The sequence below is a fragment of the Taudactylus pleione genome, unplaced genomic scaffold (genome assembly GCF_031769625.1).
Source record: "Taudactylus pleione unplaced genomic scaffold, aTauple2 ptg000025l, whole genome shotgun sequence".
Classification (NCBI taxonomy): domain Eukaryota; kingdom Metazoa; phylum Chordata; class Amphibia; order Anura; family Myobatrachidae; genus Taudactylus; species Taudactylus pleione.
In genome coordinates this window covers 12,332,126-12,346,767 of record NW_028284427.1, presented here as the reverse complement: position 1 = coordinate 12,346,767, position 14,642 = coordinate 12,332,126, and positions in this window count along the sequence as shown.

Sequence of the window (14,642 nt, the reverse complement as noted above, 5' to 3'; positions counted from 1 at the left end):
TTTTGTTCCATTTCTGGTGAGAAAGTGCTTCCTGTTTTGGGCATTGTAGGCATTGGATAACACCATCCCGACTTTTAAATTTACCTTTGGATTTACTGCCTTATAATTTATCAGTTTCCAGAGATGTCTCATGTCAACTTTATCATTTACTACTATTAAGAAAATAAAGGGATTTCTTACACATTCCTCGCTAATCTTCAAATGCTACTTGATTGAATTGTTATCATTTTGTACAATAGTATCATTCCTAAGTATTCAGATTGACAACTCTAGTATTTCCTATCTTACATCACCCAAAACAAAGCTCTCTCTTTTGTTCCATTTCTGGTGAGAAAGTGCTTCCTGTTTTGGCATTGTAGGCATTGGGTAACATCATCCATAATGTTAGATTTACCTTAGGATCTACTGCCTTCATTAGTTTCCATAGTAGACTCATTTTAGAGATATAATTTACTTGTTTTTAGCAAGTAAAGTGATGTTTTATAATTGCTTTGATTGCATTTAATTGCTACATGAATTACTTTTCATTGTTTTATGCATTGGTAGCACTATTCAGAATTCAGATCTACAGCTTTTATAATTCCAATCTCACATCACCTAAAACAAAGCTCTCTCTTATGTTCAATTCCTGCTGAGAAAGTGTTTACTGGTTTGGGCAATGTATGCATTGGATAACATCATCCAGGCTGTTAGATTTTCTTTGGGATTTACTGACTTTCAGCATCTCAGTTTCCATAGAAGTCTCATGTCAATGCTTTCCTTTACCTTCTTTTTAGTAAGTAAAGAAAATATCATAAATCTCTGCTTTTATTTAATTGTTACATTTAGCATATTAAAACTTTCTTCTTTACTTTTAGCATATTAAACTTTTCTTTGGTTGTTGTGCAAAGGCTGTATATGTTTTATGGCATTATTGGCATCACACTTTCTTTCAATATTCATTTTTACATTTCTCATATTTAAATCTATTCATACATCACATTACAGTTGTATTTTACTGCAGCAAAGCACCACAATATTTTGTTTGAAAGTTAATATCAGAATTGTTCTCATTTTAAAGAACTGTTAATGTTTCTTGTAGAGCACCTTTTATTTCTGTTTGTTCAAAAGATAAATGGTTTGGAAAACCAATAAATATAAGCTCATGCTTTCTCTTTTACAATAGCTGCACTTCAATTTTTTTAGCCATGTATAATATTTTGATCATTATCATAAATTAAGTTTACAAAGTAATAGGGTAATTACAAAATAAGTGGTCAATTATCTACAGTAAACAAGTCCTTTGGCCTCTCATGAATTTTCTGAAAGGGAGTTTCAACCAAACTATACCTTTTGTTATGCAGAGAGTTTCTCACATATATTTTAATTAAGAAGCACACCCATTTGTCCTAAACACTGATTGCATTACTTCTCTTTTGGGCAAAACAAACACAAAATCCCTTCACATGTAATTGGCTACAGACTGTAGTGCTTAACCTTATAAAAGATTACACATGCAAGGAAGCTTAGATGAACTTTGGACATAAACTGAAGACAAACATACTAAGACAGCTCCACTTTTGGATGGGTATGTAGACAAGCAACACCATTCAATCTAGAAAAATATTCATTTTTGAGAAGTTAAAGAAGCTGAATAGTTTAACTGAATCTTTCATTAACTTAAGGAAGCTCTCCGATGCTCTCTACCTCAGATGAGAAACAGGTTTCTGTTTTGGCCATATTAGAAATAGGATAAATATACAACTAGCTTATGTTTTTGGTTTTATAAACTTCTATAACTTTTTCTTTTCAGTTTCCTGAATGGTCAAAAATAATTTTAATACTCTTTTACTTGAAGAAGTGCTTCCTAAGTCACTGATTGGAAGATTAAGATATTTGGAATTATTATCAACTTAATTTTTGGCTTTGGACTATTGTTTAAATTATTAACATCTTTTAGGCATTTAATTTACATCTATATTAATTCCAATCAAACATCACCCAAAACTAAGCTCTCTCTTTTGTTCCATTTCTGGTGAGAAAGTGCTTCCTGTTTTGGGCATTGTAGGCATTGGATAACACCATCCCGACTTTTAAATATACCTTTGGATTTACTGCCTTATAACTTATCAGTTTCCAGAGATGTCTCATGTCAATGTTATCATTTACTACTATCAAGAAAATAAAGGGATTTCTTACACATTCCTTGCTTATCTTCAAATGCTATTTGATTGAATTGTTATCATTTTGTACAATAGTATCATTCCTAAGTATTCAGATTGACAACTCTAGTATTTCCAATCTCACATCACCCAAAACAAAGCTCTCTCTTTTGTTCCATTTCTGGTGAGAAAGTGCTTCCTGTTTTGGCATTGTAGGCATTGGGTAACATCATCCATAATGTTAGATTTACCTTAGGATCTACTGCCTTCATTAGTTTCCATAGTAGACTCATTTTAGAGATATAATTTACTTGTTTTTAGCAAGTAAAGTGATGTTTTATAATTGCTTTGATTGCATTTAATTGCTACATGAATTACTTTTCATTGTTTTATGCATTGGTAGCAGTATTCAGAATTCAGATCTACAGCTTTTATAATTCCAATCTCACCACACCTAAAACAAAGCTCTCTCTTATGTTCAATTCCTGCTGAGAAAGTGTTTACTGGTTTGGGCAATGTATGCATTGGATAACATCATCCAGGCTGTTAGATTTTCTTTGGGATTTACTGACTTTCAGCATCTCAGTTTCCATAGAAGTCTCATGTCAATGCTTTCCTTTACCTTCTTTTTAGTAAGTAAAGAAAATATCATAAATCTCTGCTTTTATTTAATTGTTACATTTAGCATATTAAAACTTTCTTCTTTACTTTTAGCATATTAAACTTTTCTTTGGTTGTTGTGCAAAGGCTGTATATGTTTTATGGCATTATTGGCATCACACTTTCTTTCAATATTCATTTTTACATTTCTCATATTTAAATCTATTCATACATCACATTACAGTTGTATTTTACTGCAGCAAAGCACCACAATATTTTGTTTGAAAGTTAATATCAGAATTGTTCTCATTTTAAAGAACTGTTAATGTTTCTTGTAGAGCACCTTTTATTTCTGTTTGTTCAAAAGATAAATGGTTTGGAAAACCAATAAATATAAGCTCATGCTTTCTCTTTTACAATAGCTGCACTTCAATTTTTTTAGCCATGTATAATATTTTGATCATTATCATAAATTAAGTTTACAAAGTAATAGGGTAATTACAAAATAAGTGGTCAATTATCTACAGTAAACAAGTCCTTTGGCCTCTCATGAATTTTCTGAAAGGGAGTTTCAACCAAACTATACCTTTTGTTATGCAGAGAGTTTCTCACATATATTTTAATTAAGAAGCACACCCATTTGTCCTAAACACTGATTGCATTACTTCTCTTTTGGGCAAAACAAACACAAAATCCCTTCACATGTAATTGGCTACAGACTGTAGTGCTTAACCTTATAAAAGATTACACATGCAAGGAAGCTTAGATGAACTTTGGACATAAACTGAAGACAAACATACTAAGACAGCTCCACTTTTGGATGGGTATGTAGACAAGCAACACCATTCAATCTAGAAAAATATTCATTTTTGAGAAGTTAAAGAAGCTGAATAGTTTAACTGAATCTTTCATTAACTTAAGGAAGCTCTCCGATGCTCTCTACCTCAGATGAGAAACAGGTTTCTGTTTTGGCCATATTAGAAATAGGATAAATATACAACTAGCTTATGTTTTTGGTTTTATAAACTTCTATAACTTTTTCTTTTCAGTTTCCTGAATGGTCAAAAATAATTTTAATACTCTTTTACTTGAAGAAGTGCTTCCTAAGTCACTGATTGGAAGATTAAGATATTTGGAATTATTATCAACTTAATTTTTGGCTTTGGACTATTGTTTAAATTATTAACATCTTTTAGGCATTTAATTTACATCTATATTAATTCCAATCAAACATCACCCAAAACTAAGCTCTCTCTTTTGTTCCATTTCTGGTGAGAAAGTGCTTCCTGTTTTGGGCATTGTAGGCATTGGATAACACCATCCCGACTTTTAAATATACCTTTGGATTTACTGCCTTATAACTTATCAGTTTCCAGAGATGTCTCATGTCAATGTTATCATTTACTACTATCAAGAAAATAAAGGGATTTCTTACACATTCCTTGCTTATCTTCAAATGCTATTTGATTGAATTGTTATCATTTTGTACAATAGTATCATTCCTAAGTATTCAGATTGACAACTCTAGTATTTCCAATCTCACATCACCCAAAACAAAGCTCTCTCTTTTGCTCCATTTCTGGTGAGAAAGTGCTTCCTGTTTTGGGCATTGTAGGCATTGGGTAACATCATCCATAATGTTAGATTTACCTTAGGATCTACTGCCTTCATTAGTTTCCATAGTAGACTCATTTTAGAGATATAATTTACTTGTTTTTTGCAAGTAAAGTGATGTTTTATAATTGCTTTGATTGTATTTAATTGCTACATGAATTACTTTTCATTGTTTTATGCATTGGTAGCACTATTCAGAATTCAGATCTACAGCTTTTATAATTCCAATCTCACATCACCTAAAACAAAGCTCTCTCTTATGTTCAATTCCTGCTGAGAAAGTGTTTACTGTTTTGGGCAATGTATGCATTGGATAACATCATCCAGGCTGTTAGATTTTCTTTGGGGTTTACTGACTTTCAGCATCTCAGTTTCCATAGAAGTCTCATGTCAATGCTTTCCTTTACCTTCTTATTAGTAAGTAAAGAAAATTTCATAAAATCTCTGCTTTTATTTAATTATTACATTTAGCATATTAAAACTTTCTTCTTTACTTTTAGCATATTAAACTTTTCTTTGGTTGTTGTGCAAAGGCTGTATATGTTTTATGGCATTATTGGCATCACACTTTCTTTCAATATTCATTTTTACATTTCTCATATTTAAATCTATTCATACATCACATTACAGTTGTATTTTATTGCAGCAAAGCACCACAATATTTTGTTTGAAAGTTAATATCAGAATTGTTCTCATTTTAAAGAACTGTTAAGGTTTCTTATAGAGCACCTTTTATTTCTGTTTGTTCAATAGGTAAATGGTTTGGAAAACCAATAAATATAAGCTCATGCTTTCTGTTTTACAATAGCTGCACTTCAATTTTTTTAGCCATGTATAATATTTTGATCATTATCATATATTAAGTTTACAAAGTAATAGTGTAATTACAAAATAAGTGGTCAATTATCTACAGTAAACAAGTCCTTTGGCCTCTCATGAATTTTCTGAAAGGGAGTTTCAACCAAACTATACCTTTTCTTATGCAGAGAGTTTCTCACGTATATTTTAATTAAGAAGCACACCCATTTGTCCTAAATACTGATTGCATTACTTCTCTTTTGGGCAAAACAAACACAATACCCCTTCACATGTAATTGGCTACTGACTGTACTGCTTAACCTTATAAAAGATTAAACATGCAAGGAAGCTTAGATGAACTTTGGACATAAACTGAAGACAAACATACTAAGACAGCTCCACTTTTGGATGGGTATGTAGACAAGCAACACCATTCAATCTAGAAAAATATTCCTTTTTGAGAAGTTAAAGAAGCTGAATAGTTTAACTGAATCTTTCATTAACTTAAGGAAGCTCTCCGATGCTCTCTACCTCAGATGAGAAACAGGTTTCTGTTTTGGCCATATTAGAAATAGGATAAATATACAACTAGCTTATGTTTTTGGTTTTATAAACTTCTATAACTTTTTCTTTTCAGTTTCCTGAATGGTCAAAAATAATTTTAATACTCTTTTACTTGAAGAAGTGCTTCCTAAGTCACTGATTGGAAGATTAAGATATTTGGAATTATTATCAACTTAATTTTTGGCTTTGGACTGTTGTTTAAATTATTAACATCTTTTAGGCATTTAATTTACATCTATATTAATTCCAATCAAACATCACCCAAAACTAAGCTCTCTATTTTGTTCCATTTCTGGTGAGAAAGTGCTTCCTGTTTTGGGCATTGTAGGCATTGGATAACATCATCCCGGCTTTTTAATTTACCTTTGGATTTACTGCCTTATAACTTATCAGTTTCCAGAGATGTCTCATGTCAATGTTATCATTTACTACTATCAAGAAAATAAAGGGATTTCTTACACATTCCTTGCTTATCTTCAAATGCTATTTGATTGAATTGTTATCATTTTGTACAATAGTATCATTCCTAAGTATTCAGATTGACAACTCTAGTATTTCCAATCTCACATCACCCAAAACAAAGCTCTCTCTTTTGCTCCATTTCTGGTGAGAAAGTGCTTCCTGTTTTGGGCATTGTAGGCATTGGGTAACATCATCCATAATGTTAGATTTACCTTAGGATCTACTGCCTTCATTAGTTTCCATAGTAGACTCATTTTAGAGATATCATTTACTTGTTTTTAGCAAGTAAAGTGATGTTTTATAATTGCTTTGATTGTATTTAATTGCTACATGAATTACTTTTCATTGTTTTATGCATTGGTAGCACTATTCAGAATTCAGATCTACAGCTTTTATAATTCCAATCTCACATCACCTAAAACAAAGCTCTCTCTTATGTTCAATTCCTGCTGAGAAAGTGTTTACTGTTTTGGGCAATGTATGCATTGGATAACATCATCCAGGCTGTTAGATTTTCTTTGGGATTTACTGACTTTCAGCATCTCAGTTTCCATAGAAGTCTCATGTCAATGCTTTCCTTTACCTTCTTTTTAGTAAGTAAAGAAAATTTCATAAAATCTCTGCTTTTATTTAATTGTTACATTTAGCATATTAAAACTTTCTTCTTTACTTTTAGCATATTAAACTTTTCTTTGGTTGTTGTGCAAAGGCTGTATATGTTTTATGGCATTATTGGCATCACACTTTCTTTCAATATTCATTTTTACATTTCTCATATTTAAATCTATTCATACATCACATTACAGTTGTATTTTACTGCAGCAAAGCACCACAATATTTTGTTTGAAAGTTAATATCAGAATTGTTCTCATTTTAAAGAACTGTTAAGGTTTCTTATAGAGCACCTTTTATTTCTGTTTGTTCAAAAGGTAAATGGTTTGGAAAACCAATAAATATAAGCTCATGCATTCTGTTTTACAATAGCTGCACTTCAATTTTTTTAGCCATGTATAATATTTTGATCATTATCATATATTAAGTTTACAAAGTAATAGTGTAATTACAAAATAAGTGGTCAATTATCTACAGTAAACAAGTCCTTTGGCCTCTCATGAATTTTCTGAAAGGGAGTTTCAACCAAACTATACCTTTTCTTATGCAGAGAGTTTCTCACGTATATTTTAATTAAGAAGCACACCCATTTGTCCTAAATACTGATTGCATTACTTCTCTTTTGGGCAAAACAAACACAATATCCCTTCACATGTAATTGGCTACTGACTGTACTGCTTATCCTTATAAAAGATTACACATGCAAGGAAGCTTAGATGAACTTTGGACATAAACTGAAGACAAACATACTAAGACAGCTCCACTTTTGGATGGGTATGTAGACAAGCAACACCATTCAATCTAGAAAAATATTCATTTTTGAGAAGTTAAAGAAGCTGAATAGTTTAACTGAATCTTTCATTAACTTAAGGAAGCTCTCCGATGCTCTCTACCTCAGATGAGAAACAGGTTTCTGTTTTGGCCATATTAGAAATAGGATAAATATACAACTAGCTTATGTTTTTGGTTTTATAAACTTCTATAACTTTTTCTTTTCAGTTTCCTGAATGGTCAAAAATAATTTTAATACTCTTTTACTTGAAGAAGTGCTTCCTAAGTCACTGATTGGAAGATTAAGATATTTGGAATGATTATCAACTTAATTTTTGGCTTTGGACTATTGTTTAAATTATTAACATCTTTTAGGCATTTAATTTATATCTATATTAATTCCAATCAAACATCACCCAAAACTAAGCTCTCTCTTTTGTTCCATTTCTGGTGAGAAAGTGCTTCCTGTTTTGGGCATTGTAGGCATTGGATAACATCATCCCGGCTTTTAAATTTACCTTTGGATTTACTGCCTTATAACTTATCAGTTTCCAGAGATGTCTCATGTCAATGTTATCATTTACTACTATCAAGAAAATAAAGGGATTTCTTACACATTCCTTGCTTATCTTCAAATGCTATTTGATTGAATTGTTATCATTTTGTACAATAGTATCATTCCTAAGTATTCAGATTGACAACTCTAGTATTTCCAATCTCACATCACCCAAAACAAAGCTCTCTCTTTTGCTCCATTTCTGGTGAGAAAGTGCTTCCTGTTTTGGGCATTGTAGGCATTGGGTAACATCATCCATAATGTTAGATTTACCTTAGGATCTACTGCCTTCATTAGTTTCCATAGTAGACTCATTTTAGAGATATAATTTACTTGTTTTTTGCAAGTAAAGTGATGTTTTATAATTGCTTTGATTGTATTTAATTGCTACATGAATTACTTTTCATTGTTTTATGCATTGGTAGCACTATTCAGAATTCAGATCTACAGCTTTTATAATTCCAATCTCACATCACCTAAAACAAAGCTCTCTCTTATGTTCAATTCCTGCTGAGAAAGTGTTTACTGTTTTGGGCAATGTATGCATTGGATAACATCATCCAGGCTGTTAGATTTTCTTTGGGGTTTACTGACTTTCAGCATCTCAGTTTCCATAGAAGTCTCATGTCAATGCTTTCCTTTACCTTCTTATTAGTAAGTAAAGAAAATTTCATAAAATCTCTGCTTTTATTTAATTATTACATTTAGCATATTAAAACTTTCTTCTTTACTTTTAGCATATTAAACTTTTCTTTGGTTGTTGTGCAAAGGCTGTATATGTTTTATGGCATTATTGGCATCACACTTTCTTTCAATATTCATTTTTACATTTCTCATATTTAAATCTATTCATACATCACATTACAGTTGTATTTTATTGCAGCAAAGCACCACAATATTTTGTTTGAAAGTTAATATCAGAATTGTTCTCATTTTAAAGAACTGTTAAGGTTTCTTATAGAGCACCTTTTATTTCTGTTTGTTCAATAGGTAAATGGTTTGGAAAACCAATAAATATAAGCTCATGCTTTCTGTTTTACAATAGCTGCACTTCAATTTTTTTAGCCATGTATAATATTTTGATCATTATCATATATTAAGTTTACAAAGTAATAGTGTAATTACAAAATAAGTGGTCAATTATCTACAGTAAACAAGTCCTTTGGCCTCTCATGAATTTTCTGAAAGGGAGTTTCAACCAAACTATACCTTTTCTTATGCAGAGAGTTTCTCACGTATATTTTAATTAAGAAGCACACCCATTTGTCCTAAATACTGATTGCATTACTTCTCTTTTGGGCAAAACAAACACAATACCCCTTCACATGTAATTGGCTACTGACTGTACTGCTTAACCTTATAAAAGATTAAACATGCAAGGAAGCTTAGATGAACTTTGGACATAAACTGAAGACAAACATACTAAGACAGCTCCACTTTTGGATGGGTATGTAGACAAGCAACACCATTCAATCTAGAAAAATATTCCTTTTTGAGAAGTTAAAGAAGCTGAATAGTTTAACTGAATCTTTCATTAACTTAAGGAAGCTCTCCGATGCTCTCTACCTCAGATGAGAAACAGGTTTCTGTTTTGGCCATATTAGAAATAGGATAAATATACAACTAGCTTATGTTTTTGGTTTTATAAACTTCTATAACTTTTTCTTTTCAGTTTCCTGAATGGTCAAAAATAATTTTAATACTCTTTTACTTGAAGAAGTGCTTCCTAAGTCACTGATTGGAAGATTAAGATATTTGGAATTATTATCAACTTAATTTTTGGCTTTGGACTGTTGTTTAAATTATTAACATCTTTTAGGCATTTAATTTACATCTATATTAATTCCAATCAAACATCACCCAAAACTAAGCTCTCTATTTTGTTCCATTTCTGGTGAGAAAGTGCTTCCTGTTTTGGGCATTGTAGGCATTGGATAACATCATCCCGGCTTTTTAATTTACCTTTGGATTTACTGCCTTATAACTTATCAGTTTCCAGAGATGTCTCATGTCAATGTTATCATTTACTACTATCAAGAAAATAAAGGGATTTCTTACACATTCCTTGCTTATCTTCAAATGCTATTTGATTGAATTGTTATCATTTTGTACAATAGTATCATTCCTAAGTATTCAGATTGACAACTCTAGTATTTCCAATCTCACATCACCCAAAACAAAGCTCTCTCTTTTGCTCCATTTCTGGTGAGAAAGTGCTTCCTGTTTTGGGCATTGTAGGCATTGGGTAACATCATCCATAATGTTAGATTTACCTTAGGATCTACTGCCTTCATTAGTTTCCATAGTAGACTCATTTTAGAGATATCATTTACTTGTTTTTAGCAAGTAAAGTGATGTTTTATAATTGCTTTGATTGTATTTAATTGCTACATGAATTACTTTTCATTGTTTTATGCATTGGTAGCACTATTCAGAATTCAGATCTACAGCTTTTATAATTCCAATCTCACATCACCTAAAACAAAGCTCTCTCTTATGTTCAATTCCTGCTGAGAAAGTGTTTACTGTTTTGGGCAATGTATGCATTGGATAACATCATCCAGGCTGTTAGATTTTCTTTGGGATTTACTGACTTTCAGCATCTCAGTTTCCATAGAAGTCTCATGTCAATGCTTTCCTTTACCTTCTTTTTAGTAAGTAAAGAAAATTTCATAAAATCTCTGCTTTTATTTAATTGTTACATTTAGCATATTAAAACTTTCTTCTTTACTTTTAGCATATTAAACTTTTCTTTGGTTGTTGTGCAAAGGCTGTATATGTTTTATGGCATTATTGGCATCACACTTTCTTTCAATATTCATTTTTACATTTCTCATATTTAAATCTATTCATACATCACATTACAGTTGTATTTTACTGCAGCAAAGCACCACAATATTTTGTTTGAAAGTTAATATCAGAATTGTTCTCATTTTAAAGAACTGTTAAGGTTTCTTATAGAGCACCTTTTATTTCTGTTTGTTCAAAAGGTAAATGGTTTGGAAAACCAATAAATATAAGCTCATGCATTCTGTTTTACAATAGCTGCACTTCAATTTTTTTAGCCATGTATAATATTTTGATCATTATCATATATTAAGTTTACAAAGTAATAGTGTAATTACAAAATAAGTGGTCAATTATCTACAGTAAACAAGTCCTTTGGCCTCTCATGAATTTTCTGAAAGGGAGTTTCAACCAAACTATACCTTTTCTTATGCAGAGAGTTTCTCACGTATATTTTAATTAAGAAGCACACCCATTTGTCCTAAATACTGATTGCATTACTTCTCTTTTGGGCAAAACAAACACAATATCCCTTCACATGTAATTGGCTACTGACTGTACTGCTTATCCTTATAAAAGATTACACATGCAAGGAAGCTTAGATGAACTTTGGACATAAACTGAAGACAAACATACTAAGACAGCTCCACTTTTGGATGGGTATGTAGACAAGCAACACCATTCAATCTAGAAAAATATTCATTTTTGAGAAGTTAAAGAAGCTGAATAGTTTAACTGAATCTTTCATTAACTTAAGGAAGCTCTCCGATGCTCTCTACCTCAGATGAGAAACAGGTTTCTGTTTTGGCCATATTAGAAATAGGATAAATATACAACTAGCTTATGTTTTTGGTTTTATAAACTTCTATAACTTTTTCTTTTCAGTTTCCTGAATGGTCAAAAATAATTTTAATACTCTTTTACTTGAAGAAGTGCTTCCTAAGTCACTGATTGGAAGATTAAGATATTTGGAATGATTATCAACTTAATTTTTGGCTTTGGACTATTGTTTAAATTATTAACATCTTTTAGGCATTTAATTTATATCTATATTAATTCCAATCAAACATCACCCAAAACTAAGCTCTCTCTTTTGTTCCATTTCTGGTGAGAAAGTGCTTCCTGTTTTGGGCATTGTAGGCATTGGATAACATCATCCCGGCTTTTAAATTTACCTTTGGATTTACTGCCTTATAACTTATCAGTTTCCAGAGATGTCTCATGTCAATGTTATCATTTACTACTATCAAGAAAATAAAGGGATTTCTTACACATTCCTTGCTTATCTTCAAATGCTATTTGATTGAATTGTTATCATTTTGTACAATAGTATCATTCCTAAGTATTCAGATTGACAACTCTAGTATTTCCAATCTCACATCACCCAAAACAAAGCTCTCTCTTTTGCTCCATTTCTGGTGAGAAAGTGCTTCCTGTTTTGGGCATTGTAGGCAATGGGTAACATCATCCATAATGTTAGATTTACCTTAGGATCTACTGCCTTCATTAGTTTCCATAGTAGACTCATTTTAGAGATATCATTTACTTGTTTTTAGCAAGTAAAGTGATGTTTTATAATTGCTTTGATTGTATTTAATTGCTACATGAATTACTTTTCATTGTTTTATGCATTGGTAGCACTATTCAGAATTCAGATCTACAGCTTTTATAATTCCAATCTCACATCACCTAAAACAAAGCTCTCTCTTATGTTCAATTCCTGCTGAGAAAGTGTTTACTGTTTTGGGCAATGTATGCATTGGATAACATCATCCAGGCTGTTAGATTTTCTTTGGGATTTACTGACTTTCAGCATCTCAGTTTCCATAGAAGTCTCATGTCAATGCTTTCATTTACGTTCTTTTTAGTAAGTAAAGAAAATTTCATAAAATCTCTGCTTTTATTTAAATGTTACATTTAGCATATTAAAACTTTCTTCTTTACTTTTAGCATATTAAACTTTTCTTTGGTTGTTGTGCAAAGGCTGAATATGTTAAATGGCATTATTGGCATCACACTTTCTTTCAATATTCATTTTTACATTTCTCATATTTAAATCTATTCATACATCACATTACAGTTGTATTTTACTGCAGCAAAGCACAACAATATTTTGTTTGAAAGTTAATATCAGGGATGTTCTCATTTTAAAGAACTGTTAAGGTTTCTTATAGAGCACCTTTTATTTCTGTTTGTTCAAAAGGTAAATGGTTTGGAAAACCAATAAATATAAGCTCATGCTTTCTGTTTTACAATAGCTGCACTTCAATTTTTTTAGCCATGTATAATATTTTGATCATTATCATATATTAAGTTTACAAAGTAATAGTGTAATTACAAAATAAGTGGTCAATTATCTACAGTAAACAAGTCCTTTGGCCTCTCATGAATTTTCTGAAAGGGAGTTTCAACCAAACTATACCTTTTCTTATGCAGAGAGTTTCTCACGTATATTTTAATTAAGAAGCACACCCATTTGTCCTAAATACTGATTGCATTACTTCTCTTTTGGGCAAAACAAACACAATATCCCTTCACATGTAATTGGCTACTGACTGTGCTGCTTAACCTTATAAAAGATTACACATGCAAGGAAGCTTAGATGAACTTTGGACATAAACTGAAGACAAACATACTAAGACAGCTCCACTTTTGGATGGGTATGTAGACAAGCAACACCATTCAATCTAGAAAAATATTCATTTTTGAGAAGTTAAAGAAGCTGAATAGTTTAACTGAATCTTTCATTAACTTAAGGAAGCTCTCCGATGCTCTCTACCTCAGATGAGAAACAGGTTTCTGTTTTGGCCATATTAGAAATAGGATAAGTATACAACTAGCTTATGTTTTTGGTTTTATAAACTTCTATAACTTTTTCTTTTCAGTTTCCTGAATGGTCAAAAATAATTTTAATACTCTTTTACTTGAAGAAGTGCTTCCTAAGTCACTGATTGGAAGATTAAGATATTTGGAATGATTATCAACTTAATTTTTGGCTTTGGACTATTGTTTAAATTATTAACATCTTTAAGGCATTTAATTTACATCTATATTAATTCCAATCAAACATCACCCAAAACTAAGCTCTCTCTTTTGTTCCATTTCTGGTGAGAAATTGCTTCCTGTTTTGGGCATTGTAGGCATTGGATAACACCATCCCGACTTTTAAATTTACCTTTGGATTTACTGCCTTATAACTTATCAGTTTCCAGAGATGTCTCATGTCAATGTTATCATTTACTACTATCAAGAAAATAAAGGGATTTCTTACACGTTCCTTGCTTATCTTCAAATGCTATTTGATTGAATTGTTATCATTTTGTACAATAGTATCATTCCTAAGTATTCAGATTGACAACTCTAGTATTTCCAATCTCACATCACCCAAAACAAAGCTCTCTCTTTTGCTCCATTTCTGGTGAGAAAGTGCTTCCTGTTTTGGGCATTGTAGGCATTGGGTAACATCATCCATAATGTTAGATTTACCTTAGGATCTACTGCCTTCATTAGTTTCCATAGTAGACTCATTTTAGAGATATAATTTACTTGTTTTTAGCAAGTAAAGTGATGTTTTATAATTGCTTTGATTGTATTTAATTGCTACATGAATTACTTTTCATTGTTTTATGCATTGGTAGCACTATTCAGAATTCAGATCTACAGCTTTTATAATTCCAATCTCACATCACCTAAAACAAAGCTCTCTCTTATGTTCAATTCCTGCTGAGAAAGTGTTT